The sequence below is a fragment of the Apteryx rowi genome, unplaced genomic scaffold (assembly GCF_003343035.1).
Source record: "Apteryx rowi isolate R43461 unplaced genomic scaffold, aptRow1 scaffold_147, whole genome shotgun sequence".
Classification (NCBI taxonomy): Eukaryota; Metazoa; Chordata; class Aves; order Apterygiformes; family Apterygidae; genus Apteryx; species Apteryx rowi.
In genome coordinates, this window is record NW_020447719.1 from 428,662 (window position 1) to 444,417 (window position 15,756).

At 42.0% G+C, this 15,756-nt stretch overlaps 1 long non-coding RNA gene across 11 annotated transcripts in view; it reads left to right on the plus strand.

Moving 5' to 3' along the window:
• LOC112962363 overlaps positions 1–15,756 on the plus strand; it is a 107,710-nt gene that overhangs the window by 57,213 nt on the left and 34,741 nt on the right. For 8 of the 11 annotated variants that reach the window (XR_003252265.1, XR_003252275.1, XR_003252266.1 and 5 more), the window contains 3 exons: positions 4,449–5,372; positions 12,794–13,078; positions 14,050–15,124. This is a non-coding gene — a long non-coding RNA (uncharacterized LOC112962363). The remainder of the gene's footprint in view (positions 1–4,448; positions 5,373–12,793; positions 13,079–14,049; positions 15,125–15,756) is intronic. The other 3 variants (XR_003252268.1, XR_003252272.1, XR_003252270.1) reach the window with 3 other exon arrangements.

Consider the following 15,756-nt stretch of genomic DNA (forward strand, 5'->3'; position numbering starts at 1 on the left):
GTGGGCTGCTTTGGGAAGACAAAGACAAAGAAAAGCAAGTAAAGTTCTGTGAACTGAAATCCTCCTCTTCCTAATCTTTCAGAAAGTATACTTTAGGCATACAGGATAGGAATCCAGAAAGCTGATGGAGAGTATTGGGGTTGGAAGGATGCAGAACAAGAAAATCATTACCAGTTAATGCTATTGAAAAAGATATCTGTTCTGGGATACTACTGGGTACCTACTGATGGGATACTTACAGACAAGGCTGAACACTAATATGAAGTGCTTTCTCTTCTCTGCTGGAGCCTCAAATTCATGAAGCTGGGATTTTTTTTATTGTCTGTTTTATGGTATTTCTTCATTTTTCCCTTAGGATTTGCCTCAGGGTAGAAGGACGGGTTCCAGCTGGAGGTGATAGGGAGGTCAACTTTCTAACTTTGACAAATACCATCAAAAAAGAGAGAGACAGCAAACTGTCAATAATGCATGTAACTACTTTCTCTAGAGACTGATATTTTGATTATTTTAATTCAGATGAAGGTATGTGCACTATACTTTAACTTTCTAGCCTGCTTAGTGAAACAATGAACCATCAAGCAAGCTTTGTGTGTGTTCTTCCAGCCTGAAATTCAGACTGCTTGGATACTGCTTGAATCTGTAACAGTGGTCTGCGTGCTAAGCTGTAAGCCGCCAGTTTGGTTTGTTTTGCTGGCCTGGGCGTTTTTCTAGAAGGGACTGTTAATTTTAGAGGAGATAAGTGTGAATGCCTTATGGGTATCAGTTCTTCCCTGAGGCTACTGTTAGGGCTCTGCGTGAAATTCTCAGAATAAACTAACATTATAGTATAAATAGAGATGGAAAGAATACAAACTCTGACCTTCGCATTTCTCATGGTTCTTCTTAGCAGCTGCCAAACAAATGCATTTAAGAGTCTCCTTACTCACACTGATAATTTTTGTAGGTGCTCAAGGAATTACTGTATGTCAAATGTGTGTGTGTGTGGCATGTATAGCAACATTCACTAAACTTTGTATCCAGAAAATGGAAGGCAGTGTGTTTTCTTTGGAGAAACAGGAAATCAGGCTCAAGTGGGACTGATTCCAAACACTGACCGATTTTATCCTGACTCCAATTTTACCTTGACCTTTCCTGACTAATAGAAAATGAGGCTGGCTACATGGAGAGGTTTTTGCAGTGTTTATACTGTAAGAGTCATGCTGACTCAAACAAAACCAGGCTTGTGCTCTTCAACTGAGCCACATAATGGATCCTTTGAGAGGAGCAGTGGATGTAGTGTGGAAGGTCATTTACTCTCTGTTGCTCTACATGCCAAGAGGATGCAGACGAATGGTGGTGTGAATTCGTGCTGGTCAAAAATACCTGATCACAATACAAGAGGACAGCTCAAAAACAGGAAGAAGCAGCAGAGTTCTGGGACTTCCTACAGAAAGCCATGTGCATACATGCAAACACACACACTTCACCTACTACAGCTTTCCTTTCCTTTCCTTTCCTTTCCTTTCCTTTCCTTTCCTTTCCTTTCCTTTCCTCTCCTCTCCTCTCCTCTCCTCTCCTCTCTTCTCTTTTTATGAAAGAGTATATTTACAGAATTTCATAATAAAATTTGATCCAATCTGGGCTTAAATAAATTTATGGACTCCATTTGGTCATTTCCTTTGGCTGGTCTTCTATGGGCTTGTGAATCCCTTCTCCAAAATGTGTCATAGTAATCCATAACTCATATAAGAACAGTTGGAGACTCTTGGTTGTCTTATCTAGATGTGTGATTTAGCTGTCACACCTGTGATGGTGTCTCAGATCAAGACAACGATAAGTGCTTTGAGCCACCTCTTATCTGGGGTTGCCAGATGTTGGCTGCTTGCGCTGTCAGTGGAAGGAAGACGGCACAGTGCTGAAGTGAGGCATCTACTGTAGGTGTTCTGCTCACCTACATGTCACAACTACCTTTTCCACTGTGAATGAGATCTGGCAGACCCAGACAGCCGGGGGTTTACTTACTCATCTCTCACTTTACTTTTGACATGCAGGATAACTCAGTCATGAAAGTGAGATTTGTTTCACCCCATGTTAGTCATCTAAAAATTAGGAGATCAGTGTAAGCAATCCTCCAGGCTCCCTCTCTGCACCAGCCACCTTGAGCAGTGATTCATCACTGGCACCCTAGGCACTGGTCTCAGAATGGGATGAATCAGCCCACCCCCTCTCAGTCCCCCCATGGAGACCAGAGGGAGCTGAGATGGCAAGTGTTAACAAGATGTCTAAAAATCCTGAGAGCTTGTTAGGCAAAGTGAAGGTGGCTTCAACCCACTTTGTGCTTCTCTGGTGCCCCCCAGTTCCTATGTGGGTGCTGTGGCCTTCTCCTTCAAACTCCTTGCTTTTGGGGAGAGCTCACACTGTGAAAGAGGACAATGTCTACAATTAGGTTGTGCTTCTGTAACAGATGTAAGGTCAGTAGGACTATTCACATGCATTAGGTTACACGTATAGTGCATTGGGTATATGACTCAAGTGAGTGTTAATCTGCATCTGTTTCTTTCTACTGCTGCTCAGTGGCATATTTGTACAAAGAACGACCATTTCAGTAAAGCCTATATACCCCCCAAATGCAGATCTGAAGTCCTGCCAAGCATCTGTGGATGGGAAGAAGTCAGTACTGTGAATAGCATGTCCCTTCCTCTCATTGTCATTTGTATTAAATGAGTGATATTACTGTAGTGCCTACAGGCTGCAAATCAGGCTTAGGGCCTCATTCTGCTAGGTGCTGTGCAGGAAAATCAGATGACACTGGCTCTGCCTTAGGGAGCTTACAATTTTGCAAACCTACCACTCGAATATCCTTACAAGACCCATTCAATTTGGGGGGAGAATATGGGAGGAAGGACTGTCAAGGTGGATTTGGCTTGCTGGTGGCAATGAACGAGAAAGAGCAAAGGAGGCCCATGCAAACCGCAGGCTGCTCACCTGTCACACTGCCTGCGCCTGGTGAAGGGCAAACCTTCATCCTGCCAGTGCACAAAGTATGGCTGGGAGCACCTGCAAGCTCAACTGCACACGCTGTACCCTCCATCCCGTGAACGTCACCCATGGTCTGTGAGCCCCGTGCTGGAGCCTGCTCTCTGAGCAAAGAGAAGGGTGCACCCTGCTAGTTACACCACGGTGATGAAGAACAGCCGCTTACTCTATTAAAAAGAAGGGATAACATTAAATTGATGCAACATATTTTAAAGCAGCAAATGAAAAAAAAGCATGTTAATTCAGTTGCAGTATTGTTGCATTTGCTGCCACCAGTTTCTTGAAGCAAATGTCTCAGTAAGAGTCAAAAGAGGATAAAAAAGTGCTGCACATTAATATCAGAAACACATTGTTCAATGATAGTTCTGTCATATTCCATTCTATCGCAAACATTTCCATTACTAGGGATGTAAGATTTTCCTTCTTTTTGCCTTTAGTATGCATTATATTGTAATGGATGATGTCTGTATATGATATATTGTTTAAAACAAACGACAAATATATCAGTGAGCTAAAACAATATATTATGCCTTGTTTTGAATATGGAATCTGCAGTCTATATTTGAAAAAGTATATGCCATACCATTTCCCTAACTTTCAAAAACCTGGTTTTCTCACAATCATTTCTGATTATGTTCTGCAAGCCCAAAACAAGTTCTTCCTTTCCTAAAAGGTCTTTACACGCTCACCCCTTTTGTGTGGGGGTACTTTGTTTGGCTTTTTCCTTGTGTATCCACTGGATTAGGACTAGTACTGATTCTGACATTGATACTGTCCTACTATTGACTCCAAGCTGTGCCTGGAAATAAATCACTTATTTTCAAAAGACAATGTGGATTTTGCAAACAAACGTAGACAGGAGAGGGCAGATAACATTTTAGACCCAGCAGTTTGACAGTGTCCCTTTAATGTGCTGAGGCTTTCTCATTGCAGATGGATTGTGCAAGGAGCAGAGCTGGGAGGCTGAGATGCCCTGGGGGCGAGTGCCAGGCTGGCACAAACATTAGGTGCCTCCTTTTACCCACTCTGTGAACCTGCAATGATCCCTGTGAAATGGAAACCAAAGATTTCTGGCCTCCTGGTGTAAGCAGCGAGCCTGAACTCTTTCTGAACTCAGCGTGTGCCAAGTCTGGAATAGTTCAAAAGCAAAGAATGAGGGAATTGATAAAGACGACTGTGCAGCTTCATGTTCTGGGCTGCCTTGGTGCCTGTGTTGCTGCGCTGGTGAAGCCAGAGCTCAGTGTTGTTGCAGAACGAAACAGAAACATTGTACATATGATTTGGGATTATTCTGAAGCTCTTCTGGTTAAAACTATTGCTACCTTGCTGGTGTCAGATAACTAGATATATCACGAAATCCCACAAATCACTGTCAATATATAATGGTAGCAAGAACCCTGATACCTGAAGTTTTGGTATTTTTTTCCTAACAGGTTCTGGCAAGAACTGTGGAAAGAAGGATCCTGATGGAGTCCTGTGTTTGTTCCCACCGAAGAAAAATGGCTTTTCTGATAATGTTATCACTGGGAACTGACCTTAAACTGCCAATTTCATTCCTTTTAACATATCTGCTGGATTAATAATTGGGTTGAGCGTGATCACAGGATGTGCCAGGTGCCTATGACAGTCTCTTGATGTGGCTGAAGCGAGATGGCCTTGGTGTCCCTGGCTGCATAAGTAGAACCACTCCAACATTTATCTAGAACATGCCAGTCAGCAGCACCAGTGGGAAACGGCTGCTGAATCTCTCCTAGTGAGAGAAAAACCCAGTGTTTTGAACTCCAGCATGGAAATTACCCATTCAAAGATCCCTTTCTCAAATTCAACGTTAGCTTTTTCCCTGTCCTTGTCCTGGCCTTGTTAGAGCCTGAAGTGGAGGCCTTTAATGATGCAGGCCTGGACCCCCCTGGCCACTCCTGCTGCCTTTCCTGTGGGAAGCTTTTTAATATTTTACGTTGATTTTTCTGGCAAAAACAAGAAAAACAAAGACATGAATGTGTATGTTTTAACAAGGAGGTTCAGGAAAGGATAAAAGTTTTCTAATTGCTATTTTTTGCCATGGGCATAAATATTTATAAATGAAACATGCATCTATGAACTGTTCACATGGCCAAATAATTAACCATAAAGGCAATATAGCAGCATATATATAGGAACTTGCTCTCTGAAGGGTTGAGTATCATCCATTCTCATTTCCCTTAGCTAGTACTGACTGCTGTCTCACTCCTGTAAAAGAAGCTGGCAGTTTCTCTGGATCAGGAGCATTCAGTTCATTTTAGGGGGCACATCTGTTCTACTTGCCTATTCATGGCCTCAAAATTTGCAGACAATAACCAGTCAAGAAAGAGTATTTATAGGTAAGTAAATGGTAATACTGTGACTTGAATTCAGATGCTAAAAATTTAGTACATAAATTATCTCACTAAATGAAAGACTTAGTTCAACAATTCTCTTTGCCACTGCTTTTATTTTTTATCTTCTCACCTGTAAGAGTTTCATTCAGAAGTGTAACTTTCTGATAGGTGGATTTGCAGCTGCGTCTGTTCAGAAGGGGAGGAAGGGAGGGGTTCTGTGCACACATGCGCACACACACACACACACACGCACACACACACAAAAAGTTGAATGTCAAATATCTCTGCACTGTGTTCTGTTTTGGATACTGACTTGTACAGAATAAAGGACACAAAGGAAAACAACTTCTCCATTTTTTCAGCTCTGTGGCAGACTGAAATCCGGGCATGAACCTTATGGGCATGATGACCTCCCTAGGTCTAGACTCACCTGGCATCTGGGCTCAGCTAGGCTCCTGCAGCCCATGAAGATAGGGCAGCCCCAGAGGCAACTCATCCAGCCTCTCTTAGACTTCATCCCCTGGAGGTCCATGTCTCTCCTCCATGGCTGTTGAGGAAGCCTAGATGACTAGCTTCAGTTAGACACTACCCTTCCGATGCCTGACATCAGGCGAGACAAGCCTGTTTCCTGGTTTAGGGGCAACAAGAGTGCAAAGGGCTATGGCCATGCCCTGCACTGCCCGTCATCCTGGAAGGTGCCCCAAGGAAATGGGCTGAATCTGACCTGACCACTCCTGGACCGCTGCCTGAGCAAGGAAATCTCTAACTGACCTATTGGTACAATTTTATGGTATCGTTGTGTTGCCAAACCAAACAAATTGAAGGCCAGGGTCTGTATATAAATGACGTAACTGTATAAATGCAGAAAAAGATAAGAAATAAGCCTCTGATCAGAACTAAAGACAAGGTTCAAAAGATTAAGGTCATAATGCAATTCATTTTTATGTATATTTTTGTTATACATCTTGGAGGTTTTATCAAATGCTGATACAGCGTATTATTAGACCTCAGATGTCAAGCAGGTCAAATGAACATTGCACATTCAGTAAAGCTTCATTGGCCTGATCCACCTCCCAGGAAAAACACTGCTTAAGGAGTTCTGTGGAAGCAGAATCAGGTTTTCTCCTATCTTTAAAAAAATGGGTTGTAAACAGGTGACATTCTCAAATTACTCCTTAATTGCTGAATGGGCATTCAGAACCCCATGAACACCCAGGGAAGTCAATAGGGGGGTTCACTGTTTGATAAATTATAATATGGGGACTATGAAAATATTATGGTGGCTGATGGGATTCTTGTTCCTACTCTCCCAACAGCTGTAAAAGCACAGTAACCACTGTCTCAGGAAATGGCTCCATTTTACTGGATCTCAAACCCTTTCTGCTTGCTGATAAACAGCAGTTTGAAGTACCACCAAGAGTGGCAGTACTTGACAATGGTACAGCTCCAGTGACATAGAGGGGAGTGGTTACACATTTGATTGACTGGAAACATGACAGCATCTTTTTAGTTTAATCTTCTTCCCAGAAATGTATTAAGCTGAACAGTGTTGACAAATGAAAACTTCACACAGCATCTCCTCCCCCACCTTCTGCCCCTGTCTGTGATGAACAAATAAATGTAGAAATGTTGGAGGAGAAGGGGGGATGAATGGGAAATAAGTGTGAGGAGAGGGGTCTCTAAATCACTCCCTATTTTTAATGGGCATTTTTGAGAACCGTTGGTTTGGGAGATTTCATTTTCCTGACTAATTACTCATTTCCCTCCACCTGGGTAGAAAAAAGGCATTGTAAGCATCTCTGAGAAGGTGAATAGCAGGACAACTCTTACTGGGCTCCCCGGCATTTGCCCCGGCCTCCCCAGTTGGAGAGCCCAACAGCTGTCTTCATAAATACTGTCACTCAGGATTTGAATAGTTTTACATAATCTGGAATGGAGTGGGGAATCCAAGCTTTTTACTGGTCAAGTGGCAGGTGGGGAATTTAAGCTTTTATAATAGGACCACAATTGCTGCTCCCACAGGGATTTTCTTTTACTGTCTATTGATTTATTATAAGCTCCAAAGTAAAGACCTCTAGGATTAAAAGGGAGTGGGGGGAAATGGGACACACACACAGTATATTCTGAAGGTCAGATGGGTGAAGATGTAGAGGAAATCTGGGATGATCTCACTGCTGCTGCATCAGCCCAGACATGTGGCCTGTTTGTAACCCCTGTACTGAAGAAGAGAAGCATTTAAACTGTTGGGTCACTAGTACACGTGAGAAAAGGAGAAACTGTTATTTTAGTTATGGGATTCTGTTTTTAATTCTCCTCTCCCTCTCTTCTTTTCTCCCTTCCCTTCCCTTCCCTTCCCTTCCCTTCCCTTCCCTTCCCTTCCCTTCCCTTCCCTCTGCTGGCATGAACTTCTGTAGCTCCACTGAGAGCGAGCAGACCTACTCTTGTTTACCTCAGCTGAAGGCCTGGCACAAATCTAATAGCAATGTCTGAGATAAACCATAATTTAGGAGATGTAGATCTAACAGAATATCAAAGGAAATATTAAGTACATTGTTTTATGACTATACAGGTGCAGTATAGTGCAGGATTTTTTGAATAATAGCTCACTGGCAGCTGAAAATTATGCCAGCCTTGAGCAAACACAGTAAACTAAACAGAGCTGGGATTAAAGCAAAAAATACACATTCTCTTGCTTATGCTTAGCTGACCATCCCTGCCGCTTGCGTTTGCAGTGACATCAGTCCTCATGTGGGGGTATGTTTGCGTGGCAGAGCTAACGAAGCTCAATTGCCGGAGACCTGCCCTTCAGCCTCGCGCTTGCACTGCCTTGCGGTACACAGGCGCTGCCTGGTTCAGACACTGGGGCTGATGAACTGGCTCTTGCACAAAGCAAACTGTCATTTGCTGCGAACAGGTGCAAAGTGTCCTTTTGTGGGAACAGCTGGGAAAGCCGTAACCCTCTCGTTGCCTGCATTTCGTCCACTTCAGGCGTGTTCTGCAGGAGGACAAGGAAGTTTTCAAGAAATGCTTTCGCGGTTTTTTATGTCTGCCTGTTTGCAAGGCGAGAATTTTGCTTTTGCTTCCTATCACTAAACAGCTTTTTGTGCCTTTCTTTGTCTCGTGCGTGCACCGAGCTACTTCACAATAACAACTGATTTAAAAAACCTTGCTGCACAGAGCTGTAATTTTCTGAGGCCTACTCTTGCTTGCAAAGAAGCTGCATGCACATTCAGGCATCTGCTGCTGGGATTCAGGCAATAGCTCTGAAGATGGGTGGCCTTGCCTTAACTTTCCATAACTAATCACACAACTTGTTCGGCCACGTCCTCCCTTGGACTCTGGAGTTCAGCAAAGAGTTATTAGTCACTCTTTTCTTGTCCTAATGATAAGAGGTACTAGTGGCATAAACCTCACCCCAGGCAAGCTCTTAACTACGAGCTTAAGACTAAGTATAGTAGCAGTTACAGTGAATTCAGATAAGGTTGTAGGCTGGCCTTCATCAAAAGAACCAAAGGAAATAGGCACCCAAGGTCACATATGTCTCAGTGGGTTGTGTAAAATAGTAGGAGTAATATAGTTAAGCCTCATGGCAGTCCCTTATGTTTTTTTAATAAAAAGCCTCTTCCTTATACTAGATTCAGTGCAAGAGCATTTTATTATATCAGATTCTTAGCATTTAAGAAAATTGCAGACAATGTATTTTTATTTCCATAAATAGGAAGTAAGGAAGAATAATGCCAAGGCAGTGCTAAGCACATCAAAGACTGATGCAAAATGACCTACCCTAGTGGGACAAGTTAAGGAATTTGGTAGCAAAGCAGTCAGTAAATTGCTATTTTTGAAAGAGCATATTATTTTGTGGGTAACCATCTATAACAATTTTGCTTGATAGTTACAAAATGGCCATGTGTACTCATCAGAAATTTCATAGTATCTTTAAAATCTAAAGGATCTTCTAAGTTAGCTGAAATGACTTATTGAAAGCCAACATAAGTGTCAAGCAATTGGTTACATGACAGTAGGCTAAGAGAATTATTGACTACTCTCACTGCTGCAGCCTGCTTCTTTACAAAGTACTCTGCCTAGTACATAGCAGGAAGACAGATACATGTGTCAGCATAATATCTCACATCAGACTGTGAAATCATTGACATCAAAAGGATAGTTATTATAACATGGTGTATTTCTGAGGGTATATCAGATTCAGGTGTAAACAATGATGGCAATTTGGGAGACTGTATTTGCTACATTGATCTATTCTGATCATGCTTTGACAGCATGAGGAGCCTTGAAATTTTTACAGCATAAGGGGTGTGTATCACAAAAGCCCATCATTGTTTTTATTTGGTCAGTGGTGTCTCAAATGAAGTCCTTGTGAGGACTTGGGGAATTTTGCATGAGTACAGATGAACAAAATACTGCATGATCTGTCTTGATACTGTGTTGAAACATATAGTCCATACTTTATACCTACTCCTACACCATATACACTATATGGTATGGAGTAAGTTCTGCCTTTAGCTTAGATTAGTGCTTCCTTCATCTTCTCCTCTCCCTTCCCACCCAGCAGCAGCCACTGTTCCTTACACTTTCTAACATGCTGGCGGTAGGAAAAACTTGGTGGGTTGTTTTGGGGTGTCACAGGCTCAGGAAGAGGCACTCAGATGTATTTTCTGTGTGTGCAAGTGGTTCCTTGTCCTCTGGGATGAAGAGAGTGGAAGTGCCTGCAGACCACGGTCCAGGCTCTTAGCTGCAAGCTGGACTACGGCCAATTTCCAGATGGGCTTGTGGGAATGTAGGACTGAAGCCTTTTCTCTCCCAGCCCAGCACAAAACTAGAGAGACCTTCAATGAAATTAAAAGACAGTTAATCAAAAGGAAATGTTTTCTTCCAAAACATATAAATAAACACTGACTGGCAGAGACATCACAGAGGATTTTAGCAAGAATTAAGAAAAAAATACATTACTAGCATGAGTCTAATTATCGGAAAAAAGTATGATATTAAATCTCATGCTGTAAGACTCAGTCAACCTCTGCCAGGTATAAATGAGGGACATGCAGTTCAATGTCCATCTGCCCTGGTTCTCTTCTCCTGCTCTGCAGCTTGCCTGATGCTTGCCACCACTAACACTAGTAGTGGTGTCCATGTTGGCGAATCTGGCCATGAAGCTGATCTAGCCTGGCCCTTCTTGTTTGCTTCAAGATGTTCTCATAACATTATTTGCTATGTACCACAGACAGGCATTTGCTGTGTACGACAGGTGGTCCTTTCCCTCATGTTGTTGTTCCAGCTTGAGTCTGGGCAAAGCTCTGACTGAATTCAATGAGGCTGGGTATCCAGGCCTGACCTAGCATGCTGCAGTCCTAGAAGGAAGTGAATTTCTGCAGGACATAGTTTTAACGTATATATGAGCTTTCTCTGCAATATTAACACCAGAAAAACTGTAAGAAGGAAACTCTGAGAAGGCAAGGAATGCTTTCTGAGAACAACCCTCTGTCAGAGGGAAACATTGCACTTGCTCAAATAAATGCAATATGTCTCTTAAGACATACCAGGTACTCAGCTATCAAAATGACTTTGCTGTGGGTGCGTAAATACCATTGAGGAAGGGGTGCTTTGTCCACAGTGCAGCAAGTGGGGAGGGAGAGACCATGGAGGAGTTACCTTTTGCATTAGTATAAACAAGGCCTTTGTAGTGCCTTGGTTTCCTCAGTTCCCCGGTGCTTTTCAGGAGCAGCTACACCTTGCCTCCAGCCTGCAAACATCACATGTTTCCCTGCCTCAGTTTGCCCCCAAATGTCCTCTGTGCTTGGAGCAGCCGCAGGATGAGTGCTTCACTCAACAAAGAGAAGTCCATCCAGAAAGTGAAGAAAGGACCGTGTTAGCAGGAATATCTTAAAGCAGGCCCTGATGTTTAGATTTTTTGGCAAGAGACCAAGCCCCACATTAGTTCTGCAAAAACAATAGTGTCCGTTAGTGAGACAACTGGCCAGCCTAGAAATCTGCAAACGATTGTTCCTCCTCCGGAGGCTACAAACCCGCTATGTCCTTCAAAGGAGCAAGGTGGGACCAAGCACAGCTTCGCGGAATAAAACTCTCCTGGGAGCTGCATATATGTGTTCCGATCCAGAGAACTGCTGACTGACCTCCAAAGAAGTTTACAAGGAAACAAGACCCATCTTTTATTTAGAATCCTACTTTCAACAAGGCAGATTGTGTGTGAAATTTCAGCTATTTCAATGGATATGAGGAAAACAGGGAAACCTCAGAGATGAACTGCAAAGAATTCAACAAAATGTGCTCTCTAAAATGAGTTTTATGGTCATTAATCTGTTACTATCTAGGAATAGTTGTATGTACTACTTATGAAAAATTATCAGCATGTTTTTTATTTTTCATAACTATCAAATATTAAATTAATTTGCCCATTCCTATAAATATTTATATATCCATAGGTTCACACTTCTCTTTTGGCTTTTGTCATGTTTTACCTTTCTAGCTAATGTATCCAATTGCCCAAATTACCTCTCACTGTCAACAATAGTTTTAAAGTAAATAGAAAAATATTAGAGTTAACTGGGAGGGAGCAAATGTTTTTAAAGGAGAGGCTAAACATCTAAATCACATTCCTTGTATATAACTGCAGCAGTACTAGATTTGCTATGATATAAATTCCTTGAAATATTCATTCCCCTCCTTTCCTGGTACCTTTCAGAACTTCGTTTTAAAGAAACCCCCAAATTCTGGGATGCAAAATCAGAAATGGTAACACAAGGGCCCTGATTTGCTGATGGGGAAAAGTGTCCAGTCTAACCAGCTTCCAGGTTATATGATGTCTCATCCATTACAGCTTTGGTATTGCATCATCCCTGGAAGAAAATGTGTCTGATGAAATGAACTGTAAGGAAACTGTGTAAAAGAGAAAATGCAGAACCTAAGTAGTGGGAGACAAGTCATATGAGGTAGCACTTACTGTGAACTTCTCGTTATATGTTTTCTCAAAATTGGGAAAAGGTGATTTTAAAATTAATAGGCACAAAATAACTAGCAGAGCTGTTTCAGACCTGGCACCTGCAACCAACCTTAACTATTTTGTCTTTGACTTGACTTCAAGCTGTTCTGGATTCTATTACTACTTTTTGCATGTCTGACTAGACAATTCTAAGCACAAAACAGAAACGCTCAAAAAGGAAATATGAAGCTAAATGTTTTTGTTAAGTGATCTGCAGTAGAGTGGTAATGATAAGTTATCACAGCTACCTCATCGCACAGCTGTGAAACCTGTGCTAGAATAGGCTGCTGGAGTTGAGTAGTTTCCTGAAGTTTTCAGCACTCTTTTTGTTTTGCTTTTAAATTTAGATATAACAAATTTTGCCTGGCTTAACCTTAAGAATGAATCATTTTGCATTTCTCTCCCACAGCCTATTCCCTTGGCTCCAGCAGGGGAAAAGGAAAACATCTGTGGTGCCATATTCACGGATGGACTTATTGGAATTAGGGAATACAGCTTTCCCAGGATGACCACCTGCCGCAGCCCATGCTCCCAGTCACACAACTGGGGAACAGCCATTCCTCTGCCACCCTGACCCAGTCGTCACTGCAGATGCAGGTGAACTTTGTACTAGGAAGAGGGAAAAAGCTGCCAGGCCACTCAGCAGTGCAATCTGAGCTTGTCGCTGGTGAAGCCTGAACCAACATTATGTTTGGTAAGTAAGTGAAGTGTCATGCATCACAAATTGAGTACTTTTCTACCCCCAGAAATTATTTGGAATATAGGGGTTACCCTCAGCTCAAGTCTCGTCAGTGTGAAAAAGGCATGTGTCTACCAAGATTAGCTAGCATAGCAATATTAGTTGTGAACTAAAATATTCCCACCCCCTAAAATATCAGTACAAAGGAAATACTCTGTATAGGCGCAGTGTTTTCTGTCAGAAGATTTTTACTAGTAGAGCCTCTCACACCGAAGACTGTGCTTTAATTAGACCAGCAAACAAGCTGGTTTTGCCATTAGAAACTGTATTGCCGCTTAGGGCTTTGCAGAGATGCATCTAAAGGTAAAGCTGCACTGACATTGCCTCTGCTCTGCAGGCTTGCAGAAGGTGCTGACTATGGATGCTCCATTTTGAAATGAAAAACTGATTTAAAAATGCTTGCATGTGGAAAAATAAAAATGTATCAAACCAGCTGGCTTAAAAAAAAACATAGTGAAAGCGAGAGTGGAAACCTAAGCACTGCAGCTCTTGGCTATGAATGCAAAGTCAATAGGGCAGCCAGGAGGTTAGGAGCTGTGGAGTCATGAAGGAGCCAAAATCAATGAGCGTGAGACAGAGACCTCAGGGCCCTGGCATGAGTCAGGGTTTTCAAGGCTGCCAGGCTCCCTGCACTGGCTGGGGAAGCCAAGCCTTGACGAGAGATTGAAATCCTGGGGCTTTTGTCACTATTGGAAGGGGTGCAGAGGTCTGGGAAGCTGCACATGAAAACTCCCAAAAGTTTTAAGGTCCCCTAGGCAGTCCTATCGTGAAGCCTACAGATGCTCAATGGTTTGTCAAGTGCCATCACAGCACAGCACTGCCTGGATCTGCAAGAAGGTTGTGAAACCACTGCCTTATGCAATATCTTTTGATTTTGGTGAACTGGTGTTTTCCCATGATAATCTGTTTCATCATAAAACTTTCAGCCAGCTCTACGCCCAGATCTTCAGAGGTTACCATGCCTACCTTGAATGCTGTTTCACTGAATCTCTGTTCTATCTGCTGCAAGGAAAAGTGAGTAAAAACACACCCCAAAAGCCGTAGGGCCAGTTACAAGGGGAACAAAGTTACAGTGGGAACTTTGTAAGACAGCACAACCCTGACCACAATAGTTCCTGCCACACTGGTGGTTTGTGACCGGGGGATTGAAGCAGTCCTGAATTCACTGCCTGCAGTCCTATACTTTCTCTAACGTGTTTGCACCTTCCCTGTTCATTCACACTCAGTGTGCATGTTGCACTGATCGGTGCTGGCCACCGGAAACTCCTGTTCCCTAGGGCGTTTCGGCTGCACACCTTCCCATCTGTGGCGCCTGCGCTGGCTAAGGTTTGGCACAAGTGAATTGGCAGAAATCGTTGCTCACCTCTTATATTGCAGCGGCGTTCTGGAAAGCCCTCTACTTCCTTGGTTTCTGCAAGTCTATAAGCAGAGTGATCACGTGGGCTCATTGCTTATGTTGTATCGGGTGTGAGTCATCGATGGGAATTTTCTATCAAACGTAGAGGAGTGATGCAGAGCAGGGGCTTTTCCTCTTCTCTCATGCATTAAATTGAAAAATATTAGAAATTCGTTCCTTTTACAGGAATTACCACATTAAACTTATTTGCTTTGATTTAAAAATAAAACAAGAAACAGATACTAAGGAATCAATGAGAAACGTAGTCTCTGAAGAGAAGGGGAATAACCTTGCTAAATGTTAACTTTTGAAGCACTGTCACTTTCTAAGAGGTACTGACTCTTATCTTCTAAATACTGTAATAAAATAAACTACAGTAACTGAATGTTGAAAGAAAGACCTGCAGAGTTTGTCTTTAATAATTTTTTTGTATCAAGCATTTATCTAGATAAGTTACTAGAAAGCAAGCAAGCAACAGGAATGAATTCTTCCAGTTGTACCAAAAGCCCTTCCGGAATAAAGAGCCCCAGATAAAAACTGTGAGGTGTCCAAGATAAGATTAAGAGAACACAGAAGAGGAATTTTATTTCATTACTACTCCACTGGTAAATCATTTAAATTCTGTGTTTATCTCTCATTTACAAGATTGGAATAATGTTAACACATTGCTTTATGAAATGCTCTAAGTTCCAAAGATGTCAAGGACTTATTATTATCATCCTGGTAATGGTGAAGGAATTTGGTCTCTGTAGTCGTAAATTTAACTATACTTAATTTTAAATTTCTTAACACAGCCCCTCCTCTCCCCTCCAGTTATATGAAAAAGAATATGTTTAGGCAATATGTGCTGTTTTGTGTTGTAATTGCATATTTCCATGTTCTGTCATGTTTTGTTCTGAAATTGAATTTATTGACTTAATAAGAAATGTTTGAATATAATTAGAGAATTCTTGGAATATTTTTTAGCCTAAGTTACTAAATTGTATGGGCTGCTGATATTAACTCCATTCCAGTATGGCTTTTGATTGGAAATACAGATTTGGAAACAAACAGTAGGAAATGCCTGTGTGTATATATATATATGCATATATATATGTGTGTGTGTGTGTGTGTGTGTGTATTTATACATGCTATATGTATACACTCAAGCTGGAAACACTCACAGAAAGAGAATTCCCAGTGGCTATTGCTGAAATCCTGTCTTGTGTAATGAACAGCTATCACATTAAAAGTTCAG